The sequence below is a fragment of the Cupressus sempervirens genome, chromosome 5, assembly GCF_028749045.1.
Source record: "Cupressus sempervirens isolate cs-2001-9-10 chromosome 5, ASM2874904v1, whole genome shotgun sequence".
Lineage (NCBI taxonomy): Eukaryota > Viridiplantae > Streptophyta > Pinopsida > Cupressales > Cupressaceae > Cupressus > Cupressus sempervirens.
The window spans coordinates 830,824,076-830,830,704 of NC_143122.1; positions in this window are offsets into that span (position 1 = coordinate 830,824,076).

The window sequence follows — 6,629 nt, forward strand, 5'->3', positions numbered from 1 at the left end:
CAACCTTCAAAATATATGAAATTATCACTACTCTGTCTCTATCAGTTTAATCACTACTGCAGCAGTATTAGGGGAACAAAATAACTCATTCAAATCATAGTATTGCAACCTAATGCTTTGGTATATGAAAGAGTACATTAAAGGAATAAATATCACCAATTTATTGTCCTTCTCACCATGTAAAATAAAATGAATTTGATGTTTTATGGTCACTGGTTACCCTAAATTGCAACAGGCCTATTTAGGAAAAAATATATAACTTCCTCCCTACTTGATGAAGTTGATCCAAACCAATTGCATAAAAATGTAGAATCACTCTACTTTCCAAGCATATATTCCTTGAGCCACCAAGAATTAAAACAAGGGAACAGTTCACTTTAGGACAACAAAGTTGCAGTAAAAGTTAAGAAAATTAGTAATTTATTCTCTTCAAATTTTTGTTAAAACTCCCTTGAAACTTGATGGATTTAAACCAAATAAGTTTTATGGGAAATTAGACTAACAAATGCTTCAAACAAAATCAACTTCATGTCACAATGAATCCATTATTCCAAGCACCAGATGACTGAAACTGAGAAAACGCAGAAAATTACAGAGTATTACATTTTTTCATTGGTTTCTCAACTTCAAATAATTGAAAAGTCCAACCCCTTAATCCCAAAATGGGATTGTATTTAAGTAAACATCACATACCATTATGCTTAATGGTAATCCTTTCAGTCATACTCCAATTTTCCTCTTCACTATCCTTGAGAGGTATTTGATGATTTAGAGTAGAGTTTCATGTTCATTGTTCCATTAGTTAAATGCCAAAAAAAGTAGATCACTATCAAATAAGGTCAAGGATATAAAGTTTTGATTGTTCCCATAAGAGTGTTGCTGCTGGGAATGCTCTACAGATGTAGTAAGTCAGATTGTGAATCATTGGGAGCCTTTTGATCTTGTTTAAATTCTGACATACTTATCAAGTTCATGAAACACTACTAGAGCAGCGCACTTGTCTCCTCAAAGTTATTGACGAAGAGTGGGATGACATTTTTTGGGAGTCCTAGAAACGAAGAAGTCAAACTGATAGAGGCATCATGTGTCTTAGAGATTCATAGATACCACTAGATAAATTTGAACTTTGATGATGAGTCCTGTTCTCCAACTAACTTGTTCTTTGACTGTGATGATGTTAGATCTATTCTTGGTTCTCATGCTCCCTATACAACTCCTCAAATATACAGCAGGAAGCGTGTGATAGATATTAGATTGAATACACAAGTTTGTGTTAAAGATGCACTTGACCTTCTTTTTTAATGGAGAAAATCAGAAGACAACAAAGACTCATAATAGTTCACCTAAGAAAACCTCTCCCATGTCTTTCTTTGCAGGAAATACCGCCAATTTCAAAACTAGTAAGTCTATTATTTCCTTATCATCCAATCACAGGTTTGAAAATTAGAATAACTTTAATTTCCTTGACCCATCTACAAGGCCAATCCAAGTTATGTTGAACACAAAAGAACCCTTAACATATTTAGACTACAACCTGAGAACTCTTGATGAATCCATTTCTTGTTATTGCCAAACTGCCCTACCTCTGAGTAGCACACTGGACATGAACAGAAAGATATATTCACTTTTGTAACTCAAATGATTCTAAGAGAGTGTAGAATAAGCACTCCAAAATTTCTCATCCCAAGAGTCTTTGAAATCTATCTAAGACTCAAGTAGAGTTGCGACTCCCTACACAACATCAATAGCTAAAACCTTCAAGTAATGCTATGACTCCAAGGATTATGTATTCAGATTTGAATAAAAGTACAGAGATTTAGACTCAATCTAGAGCTATGATTCTTAACCTTCATACATTCAATGTGATATAGAGCAATTCACAATCTCGAACTTCTCATTTGGGATGCTAAAATTCCTTCCAGAAAAATATAATTCAATTGAGGCTAGACACCACCATTTTATTGGATCATAAACAAATAGTATAGAATCCTTGCAAACATTAAGAAACTCACCCTATACTTCATGTGCGTGAAATACATATGATCGTATGGTTCTCATTACAGTATCCATTTAAAAATCATTCATAGTTCCAAACTTTACATTTGAATTCTGGGACAACTTTTAAAATCTCTCTTTATTGTCAAATCTGAAAAATTGCACATTTGTATGTTGCATTAACAAAACTATATGTGTTTTTTCTTGATTTGTTGTGTCATTGCCCATTCTAAAACCAAGACAATATATCACTGTTCATTTCTATCCAAAAAATGAACCTGCTGTTGCATGGTGACCTGAACATATTAAGATACTAATATTTACCATATTCCACATCACCCAACCGAATATGGAGCCTTAAAGCATGTGGAGCATAAGAAACTACATTTTCCAGACTTTCAGTTTACCCTTGCAATGGTTTAGACAACTTTCACCAAAATACCCATATCTCAGTCAAAACTAAACGAAATTAAGTGAAACAAAAGCCATCGTTTAGAGGGTTCAGACCTCCATCTATCCCAATTAAAATTAGATCGAAATGTGAGGATTATGACATGAAATAATGACTGCAATCAGACTGTTATATTAAAAGAAAAAATAAGAGAACAAATACAAAAAAGAAAAAACTTTCTTTTTCATTAACTCGAAACTTCGTACATCACAATGCCCTTTTTTTAATTTATCATTTTAGACTTATTCAAACATTTTCCAATCATGGAAATTGATCACAAACTTCCTAACTATCCCAAAATTGACAAGTAGGAGATAAATACCACAGCAAGTCAAATTGTGATATTGCTGTCAGGATTTAACTGTGTGATTTTTGAGTCAAACTCATTAACCCATGTTTCATGAGTAGTGATTCAACATGAATCCATCTCTCATAAGAATAAATGGAACACTTAGCACTCATTGGATCTAGGTGATGCTCACAGGGGTGAAGCACTAGGACTTCCCCAGAGATCACCCATCCCAGTACTACTCCAGCCAGAACTACCCCAAAATTGTCTTTGGGTGTTTGATCTTCTAACATGGTTTATTGCATATATTTGCCATTTTAGTGACTTTGGAATTTTCTAGCCTTTGGAAACCAATTGATCAAATATATTACATTAATGTGGTCTTATAAGAACTTATGGAATATGAATATAGTAATTAAGAAAAAGATACTCAAATAATAATTTTACTTATCATCCAAATTGGACAATATCGCAATTTGGGGGAACACAATTTGTGTTCTCTTCACTACCACTAGATTATAAGAACTTGTCATCATATTTTAAGCACCTAATTTTTTTACAAGAACCAAAAAAATCAATATAGGGAATGTATGAGAAGTTAGGATCAAAGGCCACTCTTGACTTATGAGTAAACAATTGTAATTTTTATTAAATAAAATGGAAAAGAAGTATAATCTTGTGGTTGAATAAGACCATTTGTTGATGCATGTCATTAACATAAGAGATAATCTGGTGATTTGAGATAACTTAATGGAGTATATTTTCCTCTGTGTTCAAAGATAGTGACTTGTCTGACATGTTTCCATCAACTATATTAATTCAAATATTTTTAGTTTGTTTTGTAGGAGTAGCTGTAGTTTTTAGTTTATTTTCATAGAATTTCTATCTTTTTCTTTATGATGATTATGAAACAAATTGAAACTGAGTTTAAATAAAAGCTGTTATAAAATGAATCCCTGAAACTATGTATGAAGTTTAATCTACTCATCAAATCTTTGCCATGTTTTGAGAAGCTTGAAGATGATGTTGATGACACATTATGAAGGCATAGCATGAAGTGCACATAAGTTCAATCATTCTGATTAATCTCGTCCATTGGCTGAATCCAACTCATGGCCTAGGAATTAGAAAGTAGCACACTCTTTATAGCTCTGAATCTATTGATTTATGAACCATAATGTGTGATTTTCTCTCACTGATTATAAATAAATGATTGAATTCTAAACATGATTTCCTAATAATTAAATTACAAAACAATCACAAATCCAACCTAAAAAATACCCCATTATAATGAAACTGGCCTTTTTTAGTAATATAGTGTGTTCCATATCAGCATATTATATAGTTTTTTTATATCTTATATAAAAAATAAAATCCATCTTTCAGGGATTACTCATCTTAATGGATAAGGTAATTCCATATAGGTGTCAGTCTATTGAGAATTTAAGTTACAGAAAGGAAATTGAATGAAATGATGAACAACATATCAAATTTTTAGCATAAATACATACAAAAAAAATAACAAAGTAAAATGACAACATTGTCCCAATGATACATCAATGCTAACTATTAAAATTATCACATGAAGAAAGGAAGAAAAAACATACAATACTATAAATCCTTTTATTATACTATCTATCTACTTTGGTATATCAATCTAAAAACTAACAATAAGAATGTTTTAGCATGTTGAAGATAGTGAAATCATTAGTACCTATTTTCCATTATCTTCTTAGATTTCTAAAGGTTTTAACTAGACATTTTATCCTGCTGGGTAAATGAAATATATACACATAGATCATTGTTTTATAGATTTTCTCATATATGTGTGATGATCACTTGTTTAGGCATTTATTCATATGTTGATCACTGAATTATATAATTTCTACCCAAATTATATACTTTCTACCCAAATAGGTATCAATTACTAGTTTTGGCATTTTCCTCGTGAACTTCTATACCGTGTGTGCTAAGAGTGGCCCCACTAGAGCTGCCCATATTTTTCAGTTGGTAAGCCATGGAGAAGGCTGGCCCATACTCATTAAATCAGTTTCTAAGAAGACTTAAATTTTCCCAAAATTGCTAGACTAAACAATATTAAAGAAGGTATTTATGACTGGTTCTTATGGGTAACAAAGGCATAGTACCCTGCTAAAGGATGATTAATAAGGGAAGGATTTTAAAGGTGTTGGAAATAAGACATTTATCATATGTTTCATGGTTTTTGCTCAAATTAAATTTATAAAAAAAAAAACCATTTTTGCAAAGATTTCGCTTGTACCACGTGACAATCAAAAACATAAATAATTAGGGTTTTCCTATTGATATTATCTAAGATCTTATGATAGATGAGCATCAGCAAAAAGGCCCTTGAGATAGTGAAAATGCCTTTCTTGATTAGAAAATAATGTGGAGCTAGTCCACAGTTATCTAGAAAATCAAAATTTATCTGTGGAGATAAATACCTTGATTGTCAAAATTTATAAGTGGAGATAATACCTTGATTGTGAGTTATGAAAATGACAAAGTGGTGATGACCTCTATTCTAGGAGTGATTGGTCATTGAATACTTACAAGAACTACAATAATATTTGTATGAGAGCTCCACATAGCCTGTAAATGTTGACCCTCCTTACAGATTTGATTTTGGATCCATGAAATACTTGCCCAACTTTACTCTGTGTTGCATGAATAAAAATAAGAACCATACAAAATTTGAATATGGCGTAAATAGAAAGGATAGTGAAAAAACATAAAACATTACCAATAAAGCCTCCATTGACACAAGGAACTTCTAAAATCTCAAAGGAAGTTCAAGGTTTAGACCTTTTTTGTGCAAGTGTTTTTTGGGATATTGAGATGGTGAAATTGCGTGTTGCACACGTTTCTACTCATAAAATAAAATAATAAAGTATTTAATAATATTTATTTTTTATATAGTAAAATATTCAATGTAATTTGTCATAAAAAAGAAATCATATTAGAAGAATAAATAAAAGTTAAAATGAATCGTGATTAATTACAATACTTGTTAAAGGTTTTGGAAATGGGATGGAAAGATGAGGATGTTTAATCTATATGTTTTTTCTTCTCAATTCTTTCATTAAACATATTTCAATTAAAAATTACAATAAGATGCAATTTTTGAATTAAATTGTATTGAATATTGTCACATCAATATATTGGATTGTGCTCTTTTTTACCATTTTGTATAGAATATTTTTGCATCAATATATCAGATATCCCAACACATTTTTCTATCATGGTAATAAGAGCTTATAGTTTTTTCATAACAATGTTGCAACCAAGGTGTTGTGATTATGAGGGTTGTTTGCTACTACCATTATATATGTGTGTGTGTGTGTGTGTGTGTGTGTGTGTGTGTGTGTGTATGTATATATATGTGTATATATGTGTGTATATATATATATATATATGTATATACATATATGTATATATGTATCTATGTATATGTATATATATGTTAATCATAATAATATGTTGCATTTTATTAATATTATTATATATACTTAATATATAATTTTTAATCATCTTTAGAATTGCCTTATTCTCCACAAACATGGCATTCAAGTGCATTAGACGTGTAAAGTGTGCTTACATCAAGCACATTTTTTCCTTTAGCTAAAGCATTCACATTTTTATCTGTTTGGTTTGGTTAAAATTAGATGAACTTGAGCTTTGAATTTCGAGTGAGAAGATTTTTATGAGAACTAAGAGTGATTAAGTTAGAATGGTTTAAAATGTAGAAAAATTAGGTACAAATATTGTGGGAAAAAATCAAAATACACTTTTTAAAGCTTTGCAAGAAGTTTCCTTTACGCTATAATATCATTTCCTTTTTAAATTTTTTTATTTTATTGAAGGTTATAGTGT